Below are 26,518 nucleotides of genomic sequence, written 5' to 3'. Positions count from 1 at the left end.
AGACTGCACCACCGCCTGCATGAGGAGCAGGAACGTCGACGACAGGAGCAGCAGGGCTCTTCCTTCTCGCTCCAGCAGGAGATAGAGTCTGTGAGGAGCTGCTCCCCTGTGCTTCCCCTAGAGGCGCCCCCTGCACCACCACTGGGCGCCCCAGCCTCTGGAGTAGCTGCTGGAGGAGACCCAGACGACGGAGGTGGCGACGACAGCTCGAGCCACGACACCGACTTCTCTGCTGACCAGGAGCCGGAAGGATGGGTTGCTCGACCCATCACTCGCGACGCTCCTCGCGGGTGTCACTTCCATGATGCGCTCGACACCCTGCTACGTCGGGCACTTAACCGGCGTACTTGGTCCATCGAGTATCGCTGTGTGGTCTACCAGCATAGTGGCGGGGTCTACCCGGACCGCTGGGAGGCGACCTGCTTGGTGCGCCGCCCGGAGAACAGTCTCCAGGGTGCAGAGGCCTGCTCAGAGCACTATTCTATCTCTGAGCGGGACTCAGCTGAGGCGGCCATGCAAGATGCTGCACGGCGTGCGCTTTCGCACTACTGCTCGGTTCTCGGTGGGGTAGATGACGGTCTCGACCTAAAGTATTACCCCCACCGTCCATCTGGCAGCACAGGAGGCGTGATTGTCTCACCTGTTGGTGAGGACAATCCTAGGTTGAGCAGCACAGTCAACCTAGCCGCTGTGCTAAACACGGAGCTAGACCATGCATTAGACGAGCTGAGTAGGGCTCGTGCTGAGATCGCCCTGCTGCGGGCTGAGCGCGCGGAACGTCGTCACCTGGATGATGGTTCCCCCGCTCCCGTCGAGACTCAGCACCCGTACCGCTCACCTCGGCGTGGACACCAGTCTTATGGCTATCCCGACTGCAAGACCAAGATAAATCTAGAACCATAGATCGTTATAGTTGGATCTTGTAATTAATACAAAATATATATACATAGAAGCTATAGTCTTAGCGTTAGCCTCGCTTTTAGTTAGTCTTAGTTAGACAGGGTAGTTTGCTATATCCTGTGCATTTATGTTTGTCATGATGAACTATGCTTGATTTGGATCTTTGTAATGACTGTCACCAGAGTGTGGGTATCCCCTGCACTATGGTTTACCTGTTATATGTTAATGGAGTTAGCTATATAGCTGAGAAACCTTTTATTCCACTTTCCTCTTTATCTGAGAAGCTGTGTGGTCTGTGTTGGAGATCAGTGAAGATGCTCATCTGTTCAGTGCTGTTGAAGAATTCTATACTCTTTTCTTATGCTGCAAGATTTGCCAGATCAGTTCTGATGTGTGGTTGCATTCTGCAGATGTCAGAGAACAGGCGCAGAGGAGGAAGGAGTGCTCAGCAGGAGCGAGCCGCTCAGCAGGATGAGGTGCCCCAGCAACAGCACCTGCTACCCCCGCCCCTGATGTCGATCGAGCAGATGTTTCTGATGTAGACTCAGGCAGTTCAAGCCATCGGTCAGACTTTAGCCGCCATTCAGCAGCAGCAGCAGCAATAGCAGCAGGCACCACCTCAGCCTCAGATGCCTCAGATGCCCAGAGACAAGCGTGCTGAGTTCATGAGAGGTCATCCACCAACGTTTGCTCATTCTTCTGACCCATGGATGCTGAAGACTGGCTGCGCACTGTGGAGCGGGAGTTGCATACCGCTCAGTGTGATGACAGGGAGAAAGTCCTGTATGGTCCCCGTCTGTTGAGAGGAGCAGCCCAATCATGGTGGGAATCTTACCTCGCCACCCATGCCCACCCTGACGCCATCACCTGGGAAGAGTTCAGAGGTAGCTTTCGTCAGTACCATGTTCCTGCAGGTCTGATGACAGTGAAGAAGGAGGAGTTCCTGGCCCTCAAGCAAGGGCCATTGTTTGTCAGTGAGTACCGGGACAGGTTTCTGCAGTTGTCTCGCTATGCTCCTGAAGATGTCAACACCGACGCCAAGCGACAGTACCGTTTCCTGAGAGGCTTGGTTGACCCTCTGCAGTACCAACTGATGAATCACACCTTCCCGACATTCCAGCACCTGATTGACAGAGCAATCATGACAGAGAGGAAGCGTAAGGAGATGGAATATCGTAAGCGCAAGATCAGTGGACCTCAGCCTGGAAGCAACAATCGCCCTCGTTTCTCAGGCAATCAACCTCAGCAGTTCAGGCAGAACCAGCGTCCACCTCAGTAGCATCAGCAGTTCCAAAGGCAGTATCCTCAGCACCAGTATCAGAACCGCCAGAGCAATCAGTCAGGAGGTCAGTTTCAGAGGCAGAATCAGCAGGCACCTCGTCTTCCTGCCCCAGCAAATCAGCAGAACAGTCAGGCAGCACCAGCTCAGGTTGGAAACAGAGCATGTTTCCAATGTGGAGAGCAAGGCCACTGGGTGATGCAATGTCCGAAGAAGGCAGCCCATCAGCAATCAGGCCCCAATGCCCCAGCAAAGCAGAACGTGTCTCAGCCTGGAGCAGGCAACCGCTCTCAGTCGCGCTACAATCATGGAAGACTGAACCACTTGGAGGCTGAAGCAGTTCAAGAGACCCCCGACATGATAGTAGGTATGTTCCCAGTCGACTCCCATATTGCAGAAGTGTTATTTGATACTGGAGCAACGCATTCTTTCATTACTGCATCATGGGTAGAAGCACATAATCTTCTAATTACTACCATGTCAACCCCCATTCAAATTGCCTCAGCCGGTGGTAGAATTCGAGCCGATAGCATTTGTTTGAATGTATGTGTGGAAATAAGGGGGATAGCGTTTCCCGCCAACCTCATAGTAATGGGTACTCAGGGTATAGATGTCATCCTAGGGATGAATTGGCTAGATAAGTATCAGGCAGTTATCAGTTGTGATAAGAGGACAATCAAGTTGGTGTCCCCACTAGGAGAGGAAGTGGTGACCGAGTTAGTCCCGCCTGAGCCAAAGAAAGGAAGTTGTTATCAGATGGCTGTCGGTAGCAGTGAAGCAGACCCAATCGAGAGTATCAAGATTGTGTCTGAGTTCCCAGATGTGTTTCCAAAGGACTTACCAGGTATGCCACTAGAGCGGAAAGTTGAGTTTGCCATAGAGCTTCTTCCTGGAACCGCCCCTATCTTTAAGAGAACTTACAGAATATCTGGACCAGAGTTGGTTGAACTTAAGGAGCAGATTGATGAGCTGTCAGAGAAAGGTTACATTCGGCCAAGCACCTCGCCTTGGGCCGCTCCTGTCTTGTTTGTGGAAAAGAAAGATAGCACCAAAAGGTTGTGTATCGATTATCGAGCTTTGAATGAAGTCACGATGAAGAACAAGTATCCCTTGCCCAGAATAGAAGATCTGTTCGACCAGTTGAGAGGAGCCAGTGTGTTCTCCAAGATTGATCTGAGGTCAGGTTATCATCAGCTCAGAATCCGAGCTTCGGACATTCCGAAGACGGCATTCATTTCCAAGTATGGGTTGTATGAGTTCACAGTGATGTCTTTTGGTTTGACCAATGGACCAGCGTTCTTCATGAACTTAATGAATAGTGTATTCATGGATTATCTCGATAAGTTTGTGGTGGTATTCATTGATGACATTCTGATTTATTCTCAAAGCGAAGAAGAGCATGCAGATCATTTGAAGATGGTATTGCAGAGATTGCGGGAGCACCAGTTGTATGCAAAGTTGAGCAAATGTGAGTTCTGGATCAATGAAGTCCTGTTCTTGGGTCACATAATCAACAAAGAAGGATTGGCTGTGGATCCAAAGAAAGTGGCAGACATTCTGAACTGGAAAGCGCCAACAGATGCTCGAGGAATCAAGAGTTTCATTGGAATGGCTGGATATTATCGGCGATTCATTGAAGGGTTTTCGAAGATTGCGAAACCAATGACAGCGTTGCTAGGCAACAAAGTTGAGTTCAGGTGGACCCAGAAATGTCAAGAGGCCTTTGAAGCGCTGAAAGAGAAGTCGACAACAGCGCCTGTCCTAGTCTTGCCTGATGTGCACAAGCCCTTCTCGGTGTATTGTGATGCTTGTTACACAGGTTTGGGATGTGTGTTGATGCAAGAGGGAAGAGTTGTGGCTTACTCGTCCCGACAGTTGAAGGTTCATGAGAAGAATTACCCAATCCATGACTTAGAGTTGGCAGAAGTGGTCCACGCACTGAAGACATGGAGGCACTACCTGTATGGACAGAAATGCGATGTTTACACAAACCACAAGAGTCTGAAGTACATATTCACTCAGTCAGAGTTGAATATGAGGCAGCGAAGATGATTAGAGTTGATCAAAGATTATGAGTTGGAGATTCATTACCATCCGGGCAAAGCGAATGTAGTGGCAGATGCTTTGAGCAGGAAGTGTCAAGTCAATCTGATGGTCGCTTGTCCGATGCCTTATGAGTTGGCCAAGGAGTTTGACAGGTTGAGTCTCAGATTTCTGAACAATTCGCGAGGAGTCACAGTCGAGTTGGAACCTACCTTGGAGCGGGAAATCAAAGAAGCACAGAAGAATGATGAGAAGATCAGTGAGATCCGGCGACTGATTCTAGATGGCAAAGGCAAAGATTTTCGAGAAGATGCAGAGGGTGTGATATGGTTCAAAGACCGCTTGTGTGTTCCCAATGTCCAATCTATTCGGGAGTTGATCCTCAAGAAAGCTCATGAGATAGCCTATTCGATTCACCCTGGCAGTGAGAAGATGTATCAGGATCTGAAGAAGAAATTCTGGTGGTACGGAATGAAGAGGGAAATCGTAGAGCATGTGGCTATGTGTGATAGTTGTCGAAGAATTAAGGCAGAGCACCAGAGACCTGCTGGATTGTTGCAACCGTTGCAGATCCCTCAGTGGAAATGGGATGAAATCGGTATGGATTTCATAGTCGGAATGTCTCGCACTCGAGCCGGCTACGATTCCATTTGGGTAGTAGTGGACCGCTTAACCAAGTCAGCCCACTTCATACCTGTCAAGACCAACTACAGCAGTGCAGTATTGGCAGAGTTGTATATGTCTCGGATCGTTTGTCTTCATGGTGTGCCAAAGAAGATAGTGTCAGACAGAGGAACGCAGTTCACCTCTCATTTCTGGCAGCAGTTGCATGAAGCCTTGGGCACACATCTGAATTTCAGTTCAGCCTATCATCCGCAGACAGATGGCCAGACCGAAAGGACCAATCAAATTCTTGAAGACATGTTGAGAGCCTGTGCGTTGCAAGATCAGTCCGGATGGGACAAGAGATTGCCTTATGTAGAGTTTTCCTATAACAACAGTTACCAGGCCAGTTTGAAGATGTCACCATTTCAGGCACTCTATGGAAGGAGTTGTAGAACTCCGTTGCAATGGGATCGGCCTGGAGAAAAGCAGGTGTTTGGGCCAGACATTTTGCTTGAAGCTGAAGAGAACATCAGGATGGTTCGAGAGAATCTGAAGATAGCGCAATCGAGGCAGCAAAGCTACGCAGACACAAGAAGAAGAGAGCTGAGTTTCGAAGTGTCACCGATCAGAGGAGTCAGAAGGTTCGAAGTCAAAGGCAAGCTAGCACCCCGCTACATTGGTCCGTACCAAATTCTCTCAAGGCATGGAGAAGTGGCCTATCAGCTTAGTCTGCCAGAGAATTTGTCCGCTGTGCATGATGTCTTTCATGTGTCTCAGTTGAAGAAGTGCTTGCGTGTGCCAGAAGAGCAGTTGCCAGTGGAAGGTCTCGAAGTCCAGGAGGACTTGACCTACATTGAGAAGCCAGTGCAAATCCTTGAGGTTGCAGACAGAGTCACCCGAAGGAAGACCATCAGAATGTGCAAAGTCAAATGGAATCACCATTCAGAGGATGAAGCAACCTGGGAGCGTGAAGACGATCTGATGGCTAAATACCCTGAGCTCTTTGCTAGCCAACCCTGAATCTCGAGGGCGAGATTCTTTTAAGGGGGATAGCTTTGTAACTCCCTGAATTTGGGGGTAGAATTTTTTCTTCTTTTCTCTCACCAAATTCAGGCGTTACTCTTTCCTTTTTCCCTTTTCTTCTCGCTAAGCCTTAATCTTTTCTAAAAGTTATAGCGAGAATTAGCTCGAAATCTTGTGTAAGCAAAACCAAGAACTATTTTTGTTTGTTGCATCATGCCGGATTATGCACTCTTTTGTTTGTGGTTGAGTGAAGTGGAGAATTAGGCATATAAGAAAATGAGGAAATTAGAAAAAGAAAAGCCTTTTCTTTTTCTCTCTCCCCCCTTCTCCCCTTTTGGCCCAGCCGCCCCCTTCCCCTTGGCCCATGCGGCCCAGCCGCCCCCTCCCCTTCTCGCGTGGGCCCCGCGGCGGCCCAGCCGCCCCTCCCCCGCTGTGGGCCGGCCTGGCGGCCCAGCCGCGCGCCCCCTCCCCCCCTTTGGGCCCAGCCGGCCCAACCGCCCCCCCTCCCCTTTTCTTTTTTCCAAAAATCCTCCCCGCGGGCCCCGCCCGTCATCCCCCTCTCTCTCTCCCTCACCCTAACCCTAGCCGCCGCCGCCCCTCCCCGGCACCGCCGCCGCCATCCTCCCCTACGGTGAGGCCCTCCCTCCTCCCTCCCCTCCCTCCGGTGCCCTCCCCGCGCCCCGTCGCGCCCAGCCCCGGCCCCGGCGAGCTCGGCCCCGGCCCCGACCTCGCCCGCCCGGCCGCTCGGCTCGGCCGCCCCCTAGGCCGCTCCGGCGCGCCCCGCGCCCGGCCACGCCCGCCCTCCCCGCGCCGCTCGGCCCCGGCTCGGCCGCCCCCCGGCGGGCCCGTCCGCCCCGCCCTCGGCCGCTCCGGCGAGCCCCGCCCCCGTCCGCCCCGCCCTCGGCCGCTCCGGCGAGCCTGCCCTGCCCCGCCGCAGCCGCGCCCCGCCGCGCCCGGCCTTGTCCCGCGCCGCCCCGTGCCCGGCCGCCCTCGGCGAGCCGCTCTCGGCCCCGCCCCCGGCCGCCCTCCCCGCGCTCGCTCGACCCCGCTCGGCCGGCGCGCTGCCCCGGGCTCGCGCCCGTCCCCGCTCCAGCGAGCTCCGCCCGCCCCCGTGCTCGCTTGCCCCGCCGCGTCCTTGCTCACCCGTGCTCGCTTGCCCCGGCGCGCTTGCCCGCTCGCCCCGCCGTGCCTTGCTCGCGTCGTGACGGCCCCGGCGTGGCCTCGAGCTCGGCCCAGCGTGCCTTTAGCGCGCGGCTTTGAGCTCGACTAGCGCTCGGGCCCGACGTGCGCACGGCTAGTTCGTGGCGTGTGCGTGCGGCCTCGCGCGCGTGCTCGCGTAGTGCGCGTGCCTTGGCACGACCCGTCGTGCCTCGTCTACCCCCCAGATGCCCCGTCTACCCCCCCCCCCCGTGTCCTATGTGCGCTAATCACGTGTTTATATTAATAAGATAGGAGTCTCAATTTGGAAATTGGTTACGTTAGTTAATTTGTATAGCTAATCATCTATCTCATTCAATGATAATCTACTAAAAGTGGTCACGTTTACATTAGTGCATGTAGCTAATTCTTTTGTTAGAACCAATTGGAACTAGAGCATGTGACGTTTAGTCATTTGTGTACCCGTAGTGCGTCTCGGGCATAAGCTTTAACTCTCGCGAGACCTTTCCCCATTTCTTTTTAAACCATGGTAAGTTCATTATCGTATGTGATATTCTATGCATATTTACTTCATTTGCTCTCTTGTATGGTGTACAGTTGGTTCCCTGATTTGAATGGATGGATGTATGTATGCTTGCAATCGCATAGAGAACGATCCGGTTGAAGAGCCCGAGGAACTCGCAGGAGAAGCTCCTGAGCAGCAGTCGGTTGGTGGAGGCAAGTGTCCCTTGACCTATCTCTGTCCTATTCATTCTTTAATTCACCTCCCGCTTTACACATTTATGCCTAAGGATTGACTAGCTTTGTTATCCATGTCCTTGTTTACCTATTTGGGTTGGATTATTATTGCTTAGCTTTATGCAATTGCTTAACTCTAATCAATGAACATGATGAGATTATCTATGATACACTGTTTTCCCTTCTCTTATTATGATGTTGTACTTGTGGTCTTCAAGGGGGCTCGAGCGGTTTCTCGAGTGCCTCTCCGTAAGGACCTGTTCTATGGATGACCGCCCGGGAAAACAGTGCAACCATGAGGGTGGAATGGGATGCCCTTAGCTGAATAATTAGAGGATCCGGGGTGTAGTTCACTTAGCCGTCGTGCCGTCAATGGGGCTCGGTGTATGCGGCTCGCTCTGCCAAGTTTGGGTTCGCCCCTTGGGGAGGAGTGCGGTGCATTTAGGAAACCTAACGGGTGGCTACAGCCCCGGGGAATCTTTGTAAAGGCTAAGTAGTGATGCCCTACTAGGCCACCTAGGTAGTGGTCAATGGGGAGTAGCTCTCTCCGGGCAGAATGGGAATCACGACTTGTGGGTAAAGTGCACAACCTCTGCAGAGTGTTTGAAAACTGATATATCAGCCGTGCTCACGGTTATGAGCGGCCAAGAGAGCTCCAGTGATTAGTGGTACTTGATCAGAGACATTATGGTACAGGTGGCTATGAGATCGATGGTTCTGGTTATGACTATGGTGCTGGTAAGTGGTATTCTTTCCGTTTGGAAAGGGTACATCGGGCTAATAACTTGGGTTAATGCTAAAACCTGGCTTTCTATTAGTAAATAATAATCTGACCAACTAAAAGCAACTGCTTGACTTATCCCCACATAAAGCTAGTCCACTACAGCCAAACAGGATACTTGCTGAGTATGTTGATGTGTACTCACCCTTGCTCTACACACCAAACCCCCCCCATCCTCAGGTTGTCAGCATTGCAACCACTACTCAGGAGAAGATGAAGCCATGGAAGGAGACTTCCAGGAGTTCCAAGACTACGACGAGTTCTAGGCGTGGGTTAGCGGCAACCCCCAGTCGGCTGCCTGTGAAGGCCGCGATTATCTATGTTTCTTTTCTGCACTTTGATTTATTGTAAAGACTATATGGACGTCTCAGACGCATGATGTAACCGACTATTATTTCCCTTTTAATACTATTTTGAGCACTGTGTGATGATGTCTATGTTATGTAACTGCTGTGTACGTGAATAACTGATCCTGGCACGTACATGGTTCGCATTCGGTTTGCCTTCTAAAACCGGGTGTGACACTACACTCCAGATCATGCCCAGTACATTTTTCTTCTTCGATGAAGGCAAGTGAATGTAGCGGTGGTTGCTACTGTTTTGACCTGTTACTTTTATTGCCTACACTCTAATATTCAGAATTATTGGATTCTTTCATAATTGAACTATATGATGATGTTTTACTTGATTGTATTATATTGATGCTCTATCATATATTGATGATGATTATGGTTCGAGCAAGACCCATGAGATTAATTCACACCCCTGAAGGCAGATGGAGCATTATTTGAGGTTGGTATTGTATCTGAAGGCAGATGAAGTATTATTTGAGGTTTGTATTGTATCTGAAGGCAGATGAAGTATTAATTGAGGTTTATATTGTATCTGAAGGAAGTGTAGTTTATTGATAAATGCAGCATGTCATATACATTGCATGACTTATTTGCATCTGAAGTTTTGTCGTGACCTATGGTCCGACCGTACCGGTACAACTTAGCATCGTACATTCCCCGAGGAGGGGTATGATGTGGCTTCATACCCTTAGAGGTATGAAGGCAGAGGACATATGCATTGCATTCATATGCATACATTGAAGTGATATTTGTAGATGATGTGGTTTTATACCCTCAAAGGTATGAAGATAGAGGACCTACACATTGCATTCCTATGCATACATTTAAGTGATATTTGCAGGTATTGTTGATGCAGGGAAGTGTTATACAACCTATTGTGGTTGTTCGAGGAAATGAGATGGTATTGGTTATATTGGGACTACTGAGTTCTATATCTACAAGTATTTCTGATCTTGATTGTGATTCTTTTAAAATGTTGATTAATTCAATTTGTGGTTTAAATATCTCGTCAAAACAATTTGCTTGCTGAGATGTTTCATCTCACCCTTGCATTACTCAATGCAGGTGTTTGTTACTCATCAAGGGGAGTGGGAAGTAGCAGCACATCCACCTTCACTCTCATAATAACGCTGCCTAGGCATAGTCATGATTTAATTAGAAACTTCTTGTCAAAGGATGTTTGTTTTTTAACTAGTCGTGCGCACTGGTTAATTCAGTTCATGTCGTTATGGTTGTGTTCCCATTGCTAGCAGATTATTAGTGTCTATCATGTTTTCTTATCATGATATCTATTTATACTTTGTTGCTTCTGTTCGAACTTGCTCTCAGTTGCAAGGGGATCCAACGGGGGTGAACAGTAACGTCAACAGGGTTCTCACGCAAGATGGCAAAAGCTCTGTTAATCTAGCCTCTCACGGGCACTGTGAGGGGGTATTTATAGGTATCTGAGTGCCCAGCGTCCTGTGTTAAGGACGCATATGCCCTCAGACACCTAGGTTATCCCCGGAATATTCCCATAAAGCAGGGTTACAGGCTGTAATTACAGGGATGCCTTTACAAATTAGGCCCGTAACACGCAGCAGCCACGTAGGGCCCGTTACAATGGGCCGGATCACACGTGGGCCTCCGTGCTGGACGAGGCCGCACGGTGGGATGACCTCGTCGCAGGTCTTCGTCTGATGTCGTATGGGGCCAAGGGTGTCCCTGCCCGTTGTCTTGTCTCTGTTGGACCAACGACTGCAGCGAAGGCCTCGAGCGAAGGGTGGCGTCTTTGCCTTCGCCCCAACATTTGCCCTCCGAGGGACCAGTTCGACTAAGTCATCTGGTGCCGAAGACGTCGCTAGATGGCGGAGACGCTGCCCTCGCTCGAAGTGGTTCCGCGGGGGTTTTTGACATGACCGTTGATTGACACCGTACTATTGGACTGCGGGTTTCCCGAAGCGCCGCGCCCTGTGTATAAAAGGGGGCGGGGGCGGCGCGTTTTGAACTTCACTTTCCGCGCTCCGTGAAAACCCTAGCCGCCTTTTCCACTGTCTGGCTGCTCGTCTGCCCTCCTTGCTCTTGTTCGCCGGAGATCTGGCTCGAGTGAAGCAGACCGCCCACCGCCGCCGACGGTACGTAGCGATGCCGACCTCTTCTTCTTCCGCTGCCGCTACACCGCCGGCTGACGCGTCGTCTGAGGAAACGCTGAGTACTTTGGCGGCGGAGGAGTTGCGCGCCGGCGATACGGTGGATTTTGGTGTGTCGCGGATGTCGTCGGTCCGCGTGCAAGATATGCAGCGGCTGGGTTACTTTGGCGGCGGAGTCGCTCGTGTCCCGGGGACGGAGGAAGTCCCCGAGCCGGAAGGCGGGTTGGTTGTGTTCGAGGCGTTCTTCACCGCCGGTCTCCGCCTGCCTGCGCACCGATTTGTTGGAGAAGTCCTGCGCAGATTTAATGTTCAGATCCATCAGTTGACTCCGAATGCCGTGGTGGCTTTGTCGAAGTATGTCTGGGCGACGACTTCGTACGGCGGACAGCCATCAGTCGAAGTCTTCGCGAAGTACTATTGCCTGCACTGGCAGAAGAGGATGATTGGAGATGAAGTTGCCCAGTTTGGGTCCTGTACATTTACGCCGAAGACCGGCAAGACCACGATGGAGGTAGTTGAGTTGGTTCCTTGCGCCCGCAACAAGTGGGGCAATTGGCATGAGTTTTGGTTCTACGTCGCGGAGGGTACCGTCGAAGACCATCCGGGCTCCCCGTGTCCGGGATGTGCTCGCATTTTTACTCAGCATACCCACCTTTTGAAGTGGCGGAGGAGGATGCGGACGAAGGGGCCCTTCGGTTAGCCACCGGCCTGAGCAGTGGGCGCGATTTAGTTGAGGAATTTGTGGCCTATGGGGTATGGCCTTTGGCGCATGGCTGGGCGTTGGGCAAAGTGTGCCCTCGCCAGATGCCTTCCCATGGTGGGAAGTTGGTGTGAAGTCCTGTCTTCGCGCTGGATCTGCAAAGCCGTGATCCGCCCGCCTTTGTGCGTGAGGCGGAGGATGGGGCGGTGCGGATCGTTGGTCGGTACGTGCCGAGGACAGAGGGCAGCGTAGCTGGGATATCCGCGGGTCGAATGACCGTTTGAACAGGGTTTTTGAACTGAATCGACTGCCATATGGCGGTTATCCCGGCCAAGACGATGTGGATCGTCGCGGGAAGAAACCGGTGGTAGAGTCTGGAGATGACCCCGCGCCGGCGGCCGCCCCATCCTCTAAGAAGAGGAAACTAGGTACTGCTATGGGAGGACTTGGGGTTTTCGATGGTTTTGCTAGAGAATTGATGAGGACATGCGCGGCCCCGGTAGGAAGGATGTCTTCGCCCGAGCTCCGGGAGTCTTCGGCGCGGATGCTGAGGGTTACCGGGGGTTGGTGGCCTAGGAATGTTCCTATCCCCCGCGAGGCCGGCAAAGACTTATTTACATCTTGCATGGTTCGTGAATGGAAAGTGTTTCCTTACAGGCGGAATATTGCTGCTGTTGTGTCAGCAGTGATGGACAAGGATCGCCAAGGAGCTGCACAGAAGCGCTAGGCGGTTGTCAGGCTTCATGAAGCCAGGCCGAAGAGGCAGCGGGGGGCTGCGAAGGCTGCTGCCCCGGCGGGAGCCAGCCGCCGCCGGCGGCGAAGTCGGCCATCCCTGCATCCAGCAGGGTGCCAGAGGCTGCGGCTGCCACCGGTGGTTCCAAGTCTGTGAAGGCTGCACCGGCGTCCGGCAGGGTGCCGGAGGCCACGAAGGCGGCCCGAGGGTTGCCGCCGCCGGGCAAGCGCGTCGCCGACTTCGCCACCGACATTAGTGTGGAAGACTATCTTGTTGGTAAGCTGTTGGCTCGATTTCTTTCTTTTTTTTAATTTGTTGATACGTCGCAGGGTCGGACGAAGGCCAACTTGTCGTTGTTCCGCCTGCCGCGGCGACCACGGCGGCTGCCGTAGTGCCAAAGGCGAAGGGCGGTGCTCTTAGTGCCGGCGGCGAGATGCCGGCACTCACTGCTGTGAGGGACGAGGCGGGTGCTGTGTCCCACCGGCTGAAGGAGATGAAGGAGGCGCTAAGTCAGGTACGTTGAGCTAGACTTCTTTTTTTTGGCTTCGTTGGGGCTATGGTCTTATGTGTGTTTTGCAGGCGGCTGACTTCGCGGACCGCGCGGCGTCGGGGGCCCTCACGGCAGTTATGTCTGCCGAAGTCGAGAGACTTCGGACGCAGCATGCTGACGCCGTCCGGGAGAAGTCGGCCGCCGACAGTAAGTGCCGCAAGCTGGCGGACAAGGTGGCCGCGCTGGAGGGGGAAAAGGCTGACCTCCGGCGCCAACTGGCGGAGGAGAGGAGGGAGGCCAATGAGGCCCTCGCCAATGCGCAGGCTGCGCAGGCGGAGGCCAATTTGGCGCGGGTGGAGGGCAGTCTTGCCAGGGAACACGCCGAGCAGTTGGAGGGGCGGCTCAGCGCCCTGCAGAGCCGTGTGGAGAGGGTCGAGGCCGCGACGCGCACGGAGGCTGAGCGGACGCGCAAACAGCTTATGGATTCGTACCATGAGCTGGGCGTGCGGACCGCTGACTTCGAAGTGCCGGACCGAGAGCCCGGACTTTGCTGCCTGGAGTGGGTACAGGAGGAGCTGCAGGCGCTCCCCACCATCGTGGAGGGGTTCATGTCTTATGCCTCCCTGGTCACCTGCGAGGGGGCGATGAACGCACTTTCTCGCGAAGGGTGCCGGCACTATGAGGTCTTCGACCAAGCTGATGAGGATTTCGAGTGTGATATCTACAAGGTTGAGGACCCTATAGTGAAGGAATCCGCCGGAGCCCTCTACGACCGGATGTGGGGCCCGCACGGTCGAGAGGTGGTCAGGGAGCGGGCCGAGACGGCGAGGGGTCAGGTAATGTTTGGCTTTTGTTTGGTGTTTGTTGGATGTGGGCTATGTATGGGTTTGCTGAATTTATGTGATGTGTCTCAGGCGGCGCGTGGTGAGAGGGTGGACGACTTTGGGGCTTTGAACAGCGCGCTGCCTGACCCGGAGTTGAACCCGGCGGAGGCCGCCCTGGAGCCGCTCCCGGAGACCGCCGAAGGCGCCCCTGATGCCCCCGCAACCGCTGCGGCCGGTGGAGGTCCGCCCCCGGAGACCGCCGAAGGCGTTCCTGATGCCCCCGCAGCCGCTGCGGCCGACGAAGGCCCTCCGCCAACTGCTGCGCCGAGGGCTGAGGATCCTATGACGGTGGCAGCGGAGGCGACGACAGAGGCTCCCGCGTTGGCTGGGTCTTCGCAGGTGGCGTAGTGGGTGTGGATAGTTAGGGAATTTTGGATATGTTGCTGAATCTTGGTTGCTGCGCAGGTTCAAGATTTTGGGCCTGCGCACGCAATCGCCACTACTAATTTTTTGGCGGCTTCGACCGTGGATGATGGTAATAAATCGGATGGGTCTGCATCTAAGTTTTCTGATTTTGGTGACTCTGGGAGCTCGGTTGAGTGGACTGATGAGTCGTCGGATGAGGACTTGGACTACTTTGCGGCCTTGGATGTGGTAGCGGCGGAGGCTTCACCGCACGCTGCGGATGCAGAAGATGTGCCCGGTCCGAGTACTGGGAGTAAGCGGCGAAGGGCGGTTGCGAAGCGTAGAGTGAGTGGGGCGGACGGCGGTCGGCTTCGTGTGAATAGTGCTGGCCGGCAGGAACTGTTGTCCTTGCCGGCCGTCGTGAGTACAGGTGAGGGGGAATTGCGAAGTCTTTTTGTGGGTGAGGAGGTTAGGATAATGTTATTTAACTATAGGGAGATGGGAATTATTCTGAAGGTTGAGCCGATGTAGAGTGTGATGCCCTCGCTTGTACATGTGTAATGGCTTGTATGATGAAGTTGTGTGCCCTCGCACATTCGGCTATGCTCGCGAAGGCGTTACGTACTTGGTCAGGTGTGATTGTTATGCTGGATTGGTGCGCGTGTAGTCGGTCTTTGCGCGGACTGTTGCGCGGATAGTCGATTCTTCGCACTTATTGCGCTAGCCCGACTGCACCCGTAGGCGACTTCTGCACGGATAGTCTCCGCGGTAGACTTCAGTTTTTCGCACTTGTTGTGCTAGTCCGGCTGCACCCTTAGGCGACTTCTGCACGGTAAGTCTTCGCGGTAGACTTTGGTTTTTCCGCACTTATTGTGCTAGTCCGGCTGCACCCTTAGGGGACTTCTGCACGGATAGTCTTCGCGGTAGACTTTGATTTTCCGCACTTATTGTGCTAGTCCAGCTGCACCCTTAGGCGACTTCTGCACGAATAGTCTTCGCGGTAGACTTTGATTTTCCGCACTTATTGTGCTAGTCCGGCTGCACCCTTAGGCGACTTCTGCGCGGAGTTGTCGCACGCGAGGGTGGCCAGCGCTAAGCCTCGCGGTGACTTTGTATTGGTCGAATGTCGAAGACCGTCGTCGCGGTCTTTTTTCGACGCATGCTTTTGCGGGGGATTTTTCACTTGTATATTACATGGCTCCGCCTCGTTAAAAACCTCACCCCCCGGGAGGAAAACAGTGCGGGCCAGAATAAAATTGTTTTTTGCGAATTACAAGGGCGAACAGGTGTGGCGGAACTGCCCGAATTATTCCAACTTAAGTGCCCAAGTCCCGCCTTAGAGGCTAGACCACACTTAAATGGGAATAACCCGTCAATCCCTCGGATCTAGTCCGACACGGCCACTGACAGGATCAAGTACCACGATCTCACTCGAAGGTGAGTCACAGAGTAAATACAATAAAGCATAAAACCATACATGTCACAATGTTAAATTATTACATCACCATCATCATCATCGGAGTTTTTGCAAAAGTAACCATTATTGTTCGAAGTGCAGCGGAATAAAACTAACGGTAATTAAACAGAGAGATGGGGAAGCCTGTCCCATCACTCCTCATGCTCCTCCTCAGCCGAGGCAGGGTCCCACTCAACAGTCCAACCCGGTGGCAAGGTGGACGACCAAGTTATCCCAGCAACCATCTCCTCCAGAGAACCTGTAAAAATTATGCCACAAGCAAGGCTGAGTATACTAATACTCAGCTAGACTTACCCGGTGTGAGGAGTCTACTCCTCTACCTCTAGACATGCAGCTGTTTGGCTGTGGGGTTTGGTTGCCAAAAGCACTAGCTGAGTTTCTAAATCAAGATTTTAACTTAGTCAAGGTTAAGTGTGACTCTCTTAAGGCTAAAAGTGGACTATCTACTCATACATGGTAGCAAGCATTATTAACAATCAACATCTTATCTCATCTCATCATACTTTCACTTATTACTCAATGCAGTACAATGGATCAAGCAGTCTCATTAGCTGCGAGAAGCAGACGATTCGAATCGAGTTTTTTTATCCTTGCAAGGTAAACCTAAACACACGACATGTAGGGGCACTCCGTCCCCACACACATCAACCGTCCCCATCGATTCCCTGGCAACAGAAAGGGGCTCACCGCCTTGGCGTACAGTGACTCACTGACCCCGACTGGCCGTCGTGCAGTGACCGCACTTGTACCCACCATAACCGGAATGGGAGACCTCGTCTCAGGTCGCGTGAGGAGGGCAATCTGCGGGCAGGTTCACTCAGGTACTAGGCTTACCGATTTACCATATTTCTCGGTATGTGTTTAGTACGTTCAAACGCTTGACACAGGTATCCGCACGTTAATCCTTATTCCATTTTCCCATCTCGTAAACAACCAATCCCCATGGATTGTTGTCCACCAACTAATATCATGACAGTGTGAAAGTGGGTACAATCAATTTCCTGATCTCGCGCGAGTGCTAGAAAAATCACTCGTCTTCTACCGAGATCCTAATTAAGTAAAGCAACTACCCGACCTGTCATACTAGTATTCATCTCAAAAGGATTCCTGAGATCATGCAACTAGGGTTTCAAACAATTCCTATACCTAGGTGCACAATCAATCCTACAATCATTAAGTGAAGTAAAATAGCATAAATAACAGGTTATGCATAAAACCGGGGCTTGCCTTCCAAAGCAGTGGCAGACAGGTCCTCTGGTGCAGGCTCGGGTGCTGGATCGGGGGCTACCTCCTGAGCAGCTCCTTGCTCCGGCACGAGGATGTACTCTCCGTCAGCAAGATTACAGTCTATCGAAATGCAATGAACATGTATGTCATGATTATGCAAGATTTAAGAACATTAAGCTAAAGAAACTAAGTCAAAAATTAACTTAGGGTTTCCTGGTTCTGTGGGGCTTCTAGTGGTATACATAGATATAGACTTATTACCTTTAAGCTTAGGTTTTCTTTTAGAATAACATAGTAGATTGGTATTGCCTTAATACATTTTAGTGGACAGATTACAAGGGTTTTATGATAACATTAATTCACATTATTCATTTTCCTTTCCTTAATTTCTATTTAGGGTTTCTAGAGTAGGTTTGAACTACGACAGTGTTTTAATAATTTCCAAAAATTCTGCAAAAAATTACAGTGGGTTGTCACTTGCTATTCTAGCTTGTTTTAGAAATATGAGGCTTAAAGTATAAAAGCTAGGCTTTAAACAAAAATGGCAAGGGTTAAGCAAAATGGGTTACTTTACACTACACCTCTTAGCTAGGGGTAGGTTTTGTCCTAAAGGTTATTTTTGCTGGCATCCCATAGTAATAATAGGTCTCTGTGCTAAATATCACAGAAAACTAAGGGGTGGTTATTTAGTTATGATTTTCTTAAGTTTAATGTCAAAAAGGCTCTTTCTACTACATTATTATTTGAAAAATGTCAAACAGCAGATCTCCTATTTTTCCTAAGTTCTCCTTAATAAAATATTAGTTATCCCAAGGGTGGGGGTGTTTTCACCTTGGAGTTATTTTTGTAGAGTTTTTCTAAGTTTCACTTGTTTTATTAAAACAAAAGGGATCTTACTTATGTTACAATAAAACAGGGTATGATATATTTTTCCAGTGAACTATATTGAATGAGTAACCTAACAAAAATAGAGGTACTCTCTGGTTCATTAATTAAATTACATTTTCTATTTTCCTTATCCTTAAGCACATCATAGAGTAAGGGGGAAAACTAATTTAAATGGAGTAGACATAGAGGTTTAACATTTTTACTTGGTCTAGTAGGTAGATATAAGTTTCTCAAAATTTTTCTAACCCTGGTCAAACAATATTCCTATTTTTCCTTCTAATATTGAGTTTTGAGTAGTTTTCTTATTTAATTTAAAACTTCAGAAAGACATACAGAAGCCATGGGTTCTATTATTTTTATCTGATAGTTCATGAATTCCAGAATCTAGCAAAATTGGTTTGAACATTTTTGGATGAATATTCTTCAAGTTATGCATTTATTTAGCTATCTGTTATAACAAAAAGAAAAGAAATTCGAAAATGGAAAAGAAAACAGGTTTACGCTGAGGCCCCTGGGGTTTTTCCTTTTCTTTTCTCACAGAACAGCCCTTGGTCCACTATTGGCTTGGGTCACTGACATTGCGCAAAGCCCCCTGGACTTAACTAAAATCTAACCCGCGCTCCCTGACCGGCTTAAACAGTACCCGCGACATAGTTTACGGCGATGGGGCTTACCGGTGGCAGTAGAGCTCCGGCGGGGTGGTCAGTGACGTCCGGGAGGTTGCGGCGGTCACGTCGATGTGCGGGTCGGTGTCGGAGGTGGTCGGAGTTACCCTGGCCACGAGCACAGTCGGCGGGGGTCGTCGGCGGCTCCTGTTGGGGACTTGTTCTCAACTGCTATGAATTAAGAACAAGGCAACATAAAGTGTTAAATGTCAATGTCTTTCGTCCATGAAACATTATTCCCTTGAGGATAATGGGCCTTGGACGAAGGCTGATAAGAGCATAATTACGAAGTTTAAATCTTCGTAATAAAATTTCAGTAAAAATTATAAGGTGACATAAAAAGGTATAAAAGGGATAAATACATCAAAGACAAATTACATTGTATTTATTTAATGTATGGAATCATTGAATACAATAATACCTTTGCCTTGGCAAAAGGTTGGATTCCAGAAGATGCGATTGCAGTAATTCGAATGCGTGAACAGTAATGGAATACTGTTCACTATTTATAGGCACAGGACGCAGCCTGTGAGGAATTACAAGTAAGCCCCTTATAAAAGCTTACAACATTGACTCAGACCTTTATGGACTAAAAGGTCATTCTATCTTTAAGTCGGTTTGCAATACCGAAGCTTCACAAAGAGGAACCTTCGGCCATTTCATACAAACAGCTTCCGCCGAAGACTGCTTCTCCCTGTAAGACCTTCGGCGACGAAGCATAGGCCCAACAGTAGCCCCTTTCGCGGTGCTAGATCGTTTTTCGTAACGAGCTTGATCCGTGAAAAAAGTCTCTTAAGCTTCGGAGCGCCGAAGGTCTAAAAAACACCTTCCCTGAGCTCGTTGTCGAGAAACGATTCAATCTCCCAGCGCGTAGCGGCCCCACCTTGCAGAGTTACTGTTCGGTCTCTGCGGTCCACCACGCAGCGAGTGCGAGCGGGTGTCCGCCTGGTGTAAAAATTCTGGCGCTTCGCCTTCTTACCTGCAGCACTATATAAACAGACGAGTAGGTGTGAAGTTACCACAGCATTCATTGCTATTTGCACTGTTTTGCTGCCAAAATTTTTAACCGTCGCCGAAGCTTGTCTGTCGGAATCGAACGAAGCTCCAGTTTGAAGCCTGCTTCGTCAGAAAAAACTTCGGAAGAAGAAAGTGTTAAATTTCCACATATTCATAATTAAATGGCCAGAGTGCGCTCTACTGCCAGGGTTGAACGTGAGGGGGGCGAAACTGAATCTTCGGAGACTGTTCCCATCTCCGAAGCCATGCAACGATCCGGGCTGGTAGTTTCTGAAGAGATCCCTAGTGAAGATGCAGAACAAACGCAACAAGCACCTGCCGGAGTAGAAGAAGAAGTTATTGAGGAAACTGATCCCGAAGACGATTATCGTATTGCCATGCCAAGTAAGCCCAGCCACTTGGACTTTGGAAAATCCACCGTTTCGAAGGCTGATCTCTCCAAAATGGTAAAGTCAGGCTTTTTCAATGAAGATCAGAAGAAGCTATTACGCTTCGGGGGAGAAGAGACTACCCCGAAGCCGGAAAAGGATGAAATTGTTATTTTTAAGAGCTTTTTAAAGGCTGGATTAAGATTCCCCCTTCATGGGATTATTGCAGAGGTGCTGAAGAGGTTCGGTATCTATTTTGACCAGCTGACCCCTAACGCTATCGTTAGGCTCAGTGTTTATATCTGGGCACTCCGAAGCCAAGCAGTGGAGCCATTTGCGGACAGCTTTTGTCGGGTTCACGAGCTGCATTATCAGACGAAGGCTAGAAAGGATGGATTGCATGACAATTTTGGTTGCTACAATTTTGCTTATCGGAAAACTACGAAGTTTCCTGTAATCAGCTATCGGAGTAAATGGGCAGCAGGGTGGAAGTCTGAGTGGTTCTATGTCAAGGTTAATGATGACAAGGAGAAGCTCGTACAAAGTCCACTCGAACTAATCTTCGGAGAAACCCGACTGTTGGGGACCTTCGGCATTCGAAGGTCCTCAAAAACAGGATTTAACAGTATTTCTGGAAGTATAATGTGTGAGCAGGTACCTTCGGACTCAAGTTGGTATCACGGCGGGAGAGGACCCGAATAATACGAAGGTCTTGATGCTACGCCGAAGATGTCAGCAGGAAAGCTTCGGCGTGGTTGCAGGAAATGAAACCGACTTACAGATGAAAAGGCTATTCAGACCTCGATAGATTACTATAGAATTATTATCAAATGTAAAGGGCATGAATGTAATTTTGTATGGGCTGTGTCCCGTGCCTATAAATAGGTGAACAGTACCCCCGTACTGTTCACGCTGACTTGGCATTCGCTTTTTGCGTCACGCTTGTATTGTCATCTCCTTCTGATTGAAGGTACACTTATAATTCAACGATGTTTTTGTTTATGCCCGATAATAATATATAATTGTTCATATTGTCTTTTACATTCTTTATATTTCATCCTTCGTCATTGATTGACGAATTTGTGAAGGTACGTCCTTCGTAACCTTCGTCCGTAAGCCATTACATCCCAAGGGAAATAATGCTTCGGAGGACGAAGGACTTTAACGATTAACATCTTTCTATGTTGCCTTGTTCTTAACTCATAGCACTTGAGAACAAGTCCCCAACATTGGCGCCCACCGCCGGTGAACTCACTTCCACTCTCAGTTTTTTGAACACCTTCGGCGGTCATAAACCTTCGTTATGGCACCGAAGAAGGCTTCGGTGACTGGGGCTGCAGCTCTGCAACCACTGGACCACAATCAGGAGACAGTCTCCCTGCGGGAGGCCCGAAGCCAGAAAAGGAAGGCTGTCAGTCCGACACCACCAGAGGACGAGATAGATCAAGAAATCAGAGATATGGAGATGCTTCATCAACAAGTACAGAGGAAGAAAGAAAAGATGGCCAGGCTAGCTGAACTGCAGAGGCAGATAGACGAAGCCTCTGAAGAAGTTCGTCATCTTGCTCAGGATGAGCAACACCGAAGGCCTCAGCATCAAGACCTTCATCAGGAGGGTTTCCCCAACGAAGATGACTGGTATGACAATTTCCATCATGGGAATTTTGTTTTTGATGATGCTTCTCCTCTGTCCGCTGAGCTGCAGGCTACACCTTGGCCTCCGTCCTACAAGCCGCCTCAGCTCCCTGTATTCGATGGCCACTCAGACCCGAAGCAGTTTTTGATGAGCTACGAAGCAACAGTGTCTTCGTATGGTGGCAATGCTTCAGTCATGGCCAAATCTTTTGTTATGGCTGTCAGAAGTGTTGCTCAAACCTGGTATTCCTCCCTTCGACCAGGAACGATCACTTCATGGCAGAAGCTGAAGGACTTGTTGCTAACTAGCTTTCAAGGATTTCAGACGAAGCCGGTCACTGCTCAGGCTCTGTTCCAGTGCACTCAGGATCATGAAGAATACCTTCAGGCGTATGTCCGAAGGTTCTTGCGTCTAAGGGCACAGGCACCGACGGTGCCCAATGAAATTGTCATCGAGGCCATGATCAAGGGGCTTCGGCCAGGTCCGTCAGCTCAGTACTTCGCCAGGAAGCCTCCTCAAACTTTGGAGAAGCTTCTCCAGAAGATGGATGAGTACATACGGGCCGATAATGATTTTCGCCAAAGAAGGGAGGAGGCTTTCAGGTTTTCTGAAATGACCAGGGGCTTCGGAGGGAGGCTTTACCCGAGGCACGTAAGATCAATTCATAACTCTACACAAAGTGATGACAGAGGAAGCCAACAGCAAAGGCCACAATGCTCCTCACAGACTTCGGGACAACAGCAAAGCTCCTTCCGACCACCAGCTCCAAGAGGCAGAGGCGCCAGGGGCTTTGGAGGAAGATTTGGCGATCAACCGAGAAGAATCTTTTGCTTATTCTGCGGTGAGAACAAAGGCCATACTACCAGAATGTGCCATGTTACTATTCAGAAGCAAAAGGAAATAGCTGAAGCAGCAGCACAACAAGCTCAGCCGAAGCAAGTCATGCATACAGCTTCGTATCATTCGCCCTACATTCCAGAATATGTGGGCAATCATCCTGCAGTTTCTGTTGCTTCGGCGAGTCAGCCTCAAGCTTCTTGGCAACAGCCTCCGCCTCCACCTCCGTTGCAACAAGGCCAGCAGCCAGAAGGGAGCCAGTATGCTCCACACCAGAGGGACTTCAGAGAGCAGTCCGAAGCTCGTACAGTCAATAGCACTGTGCCAGAGTCAAAGCACATCTATTGACAAATATCCTACCTTAATAGCGATCTTTTTCATTCAGTTTTATCTTCTGTAATAAAGGACATTGTTTAGATTTCATGTAATTAGTTTCGTTGAATCCTACAAGGAAAATATATTTTCTTCACAGGCTTATGATAACAAAGAGGACCTTCGAACTATCGAAAATTCTTTGAAGCAACAAAAAGTCGTTCTAAGGAACGCAGAGTAAGTTGCTGAAGTCACAAAAAGTCGTTCCAAAGGGAGCGCAGTGTAAGTTTTCTGCTCCAAAGTCGTTCCAAAGGGAATGCAGAGCATACCGCGAAAAGTCAACGCTGATACCGCCTAAGTAAAAGGCGAAGCGCGAAAAGTCAACGCGAATACCGCTGAAAGTAAAAGGCGAAGAAGCTCCTAAGGGAGGCTTACAGCGAAAAATAAACGCTGATTCCGCTGAAGTAAAAGGCGAAGAAGCTCCTAAGGGAGGCTTATAAAAGATTGTGTGTTTTATTGCAGGGATACGAATGTATCTTCGGAACAAACATCATCTCACATGACATAACATCATCGCATCATTTCGCATAGCATAAGCATCATACATCATTTTGCACATGGCACAAGAGGTGGACACATTATCAATTTACAGAAGAATGCTTTGAAAAAAGGGAGAAATCATAGTCACAAAAAGATACGTCATTAATCTTCGAAAGTGTAGCTTCGGAAAATATTTACACGAAGCCTGGATATTATTCATCAGAATATTGGATATTGTTGTGACAAAGAAAAATTCTTCTTCACGACGCATGAAAAGAAGGGAAGGTGTTTTTTCGTCAAAGACTCAAAACTGGTACGTATAAAGTTTCATGCATCGTAAAGAATTGAGTAACAAAAGTAGGTATATTACATTTGGGGTTACAAAATGTTACACTATATTACATTTCAGAAGTTTTTTACAAAAATAATTAATCTTCTCTCAAAACGACTTCTGCAGCCTCGTTCAGGAGCCGGTTGACGACTTCGTCCATAATATCTTCAGCCATCTTTTTAATTTCGTCGTCTCCTTTCGGCTGAGGGCCCGAAGACGCTTTAGTCGGATCTGAAGCAACACAGGATACGGCTACATTGCTATTACAAATCGCAAACAAATCTTAAAGCCTAAAGAATACAACACAATAAAAACTATTAGTTAATACCTAATTGACCTTCAGCATCTGCGCTCTTTTCAGCAGCCCCAGCTACTTCTCTAGCATCGTGAATGCCCTTTTCACTTCTTCGGATAATTTCTCCGGCCATTTCTCGGCCACCATTATCCCAGATATCGGTAAAAAAATTTCCACCAATTATACTAGCCTCGGCCGAAGGATCTCTTGCATCTTCAAAGGATAGACCAGCTTCGGACTGTGCTAAAATTTTCACATGTTCGCAGCCCTTCTTCTCTAAGATGGTGGCAATCCCTCTGGCGCCAGAGAAGGCACATATATCTCCTCGGCTATTTAAAATTTCTTCGAAGGCTTCAGCTTCGTGGTCAATCCATTCGATGACACCTTTGGGATTGCCTTTTGAAAAGTTTTCCTCACTTGAGAATGCGCCGACCTTGGCGAAGCTAGCCTTTAATTTCTTAACACAATCTATAGATTTGTTATAGCATCTCTTTTTGGACGAACGAAGCTCTTCAACAGTCACTTCTAGGTGATGTGCCCATTGATCGCTGAGTTCACGCTTTGTTTCTTCAAGTATGCGTTCTTCTTTGGCTCTGGCCAGCTGTTTCCGAAGGTCTTCAATTTCGCGCTTCTGAGCTTCAGCTTGACTTTTAAAAGCAGCTTCGTCTTCCTTTATTTTATTTATCAATGAGTATAATATTTTATCTTTTTCGAGACCTTCGTTCCTCAGTTCAATTACTTCGGAACGAAGGTTGCTCAGGGCTATAGTACACCCTTCGTCTTCAGCATCTTTCTGTGCCCTGAGGGCATTGCTAAGTATCAGGCCCTGCAAAGAGAAAGATGTCTACTTTAATAGGTTTAAACAAACGAAAACTTTTGAACTCAACAAAAATACAAGGACTTCATTTGTCGCACCTTTAAGCTATTGTAAGCTAGGCTGTCGGCCAGATCGTTCTTTGACAACACCGAAAGTCCGTCTTCTAAAGTTGGGAATCCGAAGCTCCTGCTCATCTCCCGACAGACAGAAATTTCCTTGCTGTCGGGGAGACAATACAAGAAGTCGTCTTCCCCACTGCCATTGAATATTAACGCCCCCTTTGGATATTTCAGTTTTTGGGCATAGTGCTGGGCCTCTTGTTCTTCTTTTTCTGATAATTTTTTCCCCGAAGCATGACGAAGAATATAATCACGAGCTTTGGGGGGTGCTTCGGGGGCAATAACACTGGTGTCTTCAACAAAAGTTGGCTTTGCTATTTTTTCTACCTCGCTTTCCAAGGGTTTTATCTTTGCGGGCTCTGAGGGCCCAGCTTCGGTTTCAATCTCTTGCTCTGGAGCTTCAGAACCAGAAATTTCAGTTGTTGTTTCAGGAACAACAGCAGCCTTCTTCGGAGGTGTGCTTGAAGATTTGATCGTTTCCAGTACATCTAGCACGTTAGCCATTCTCTTTCTTTTCGGAGTCACTACTGGCACTTTTTGATTTTTCACTGTCTCAATGTTTGCCGCAGGACTAAAAACTTCTGATGTTTTGGATCCCTCAGTTGCTTCTTTTACCTTTTCCATTTTTTCTGTGGACGGCGCTTCGGCCTTCTCTTTCATTTCTGATAGCAAAATTTTCGATTGTTTCAATTCTATCTTTGTTGGCACTTCGGCCGTTTTTGCGATTTCTGGCAGCAAAGTTGGCTCGGCAGGTTTTTCAGTTTCGGTGGCCGAAGGAGTTCCTCCGGTAAACTCAGGCACCGAAGCTGGTTCAATATAGCGCGGCCGATGTGTGAGGACCTTTATCTTCTTTCTTTTCGGTTCTGGCTCGCTAGGAGCAATTGCAGCTTCTTCCTTTGCGGAGTTTGTGCCTTTTCTCTTCTGCCTTCGAATGGGATAGCAATAGTCAGGGTAGACAAACCCGATTGCATCGAATACCCGATTCAGCCTTTTCTTCTTTCGGCCTCCGAAGGCTGCTGACATTGCAGTATCTTCGGCCTTTGAGTAAGCCCCAAGCAGTTCATCACTTAAATTTTCAATACTTTTTAACCAGTCGTCATCTGGCTCGACGAATTTATCTCCAAATTTAAAAGTGTACTTCAACCTGATAAGTCCACCTTCGTTGGCCTCTTTTATGGTTTCTTGTGGCATCTCCCATTTCTCCGCAAGCGGCCATACCCTGAAGGCGATATGCTCTTGTACTAAGTCCCTCGTTCCAATAAAAGAACAGATAACTCCGAAGGCCCTCTGGCATTCTTCGACAGCCTCACTCATTTCAACCTTCGGCCTCCGAAGGCCGAAGCTTTGCCAAATAGGGCGCATAATTATACCCTTGATATCTTCTCGTGCTGTCAGATCATTCTTCACATAGAACCATTCTGTCATCCAGTCTCCAGGCCATCTTTTCCGAAAGGTTGGCACGGGGCAGCTTGACCCCGACCGAGAAACAAAACTGTAGCAGCCAAAATTGTTGTGATACTGTTCCTTACCCCAAGGTTTCGTTTCGTATGATAATTCGTGTATATTGCAGAAACTTTTTGCATCAGGCTTCAGACCTTGGCTTCTCACGGCCCACACGAAGATATTTAGCCTTATGATTGCCTCAGGGGTAAGTTGATGGAGATAGACTTCGAATATTTTCAGTACCTCCACAACGAAGCTGCTCAAGGGAAATCGCAGCCCAGCTTTCAAAAAGCTTCGGTACACTACGACTTCATTCTCTTCAGGGTGTGGGCAAGTTTTTTCCCCTTCGTCGGCCCTCACAATGGACAAATCCCGGAAATACCT

Source organism: Zea mays, chromosome 4 (genome assembly GCF_902167145.1).
Source record: "Zea mays cultivar B73 chromosome 4, Zm-B73-REFERENCE-NAM-5.0, whole genome shotgun sequence".
NCBI classification, from domain to species: Eukaryota; Viridiplantae; Streptophyta; class Magnoliopsida; order Poales; family Poaceae; genus Zea; species Zea mays.
This window is presented reverse-complemented; position numbering follows the sequence as displayed.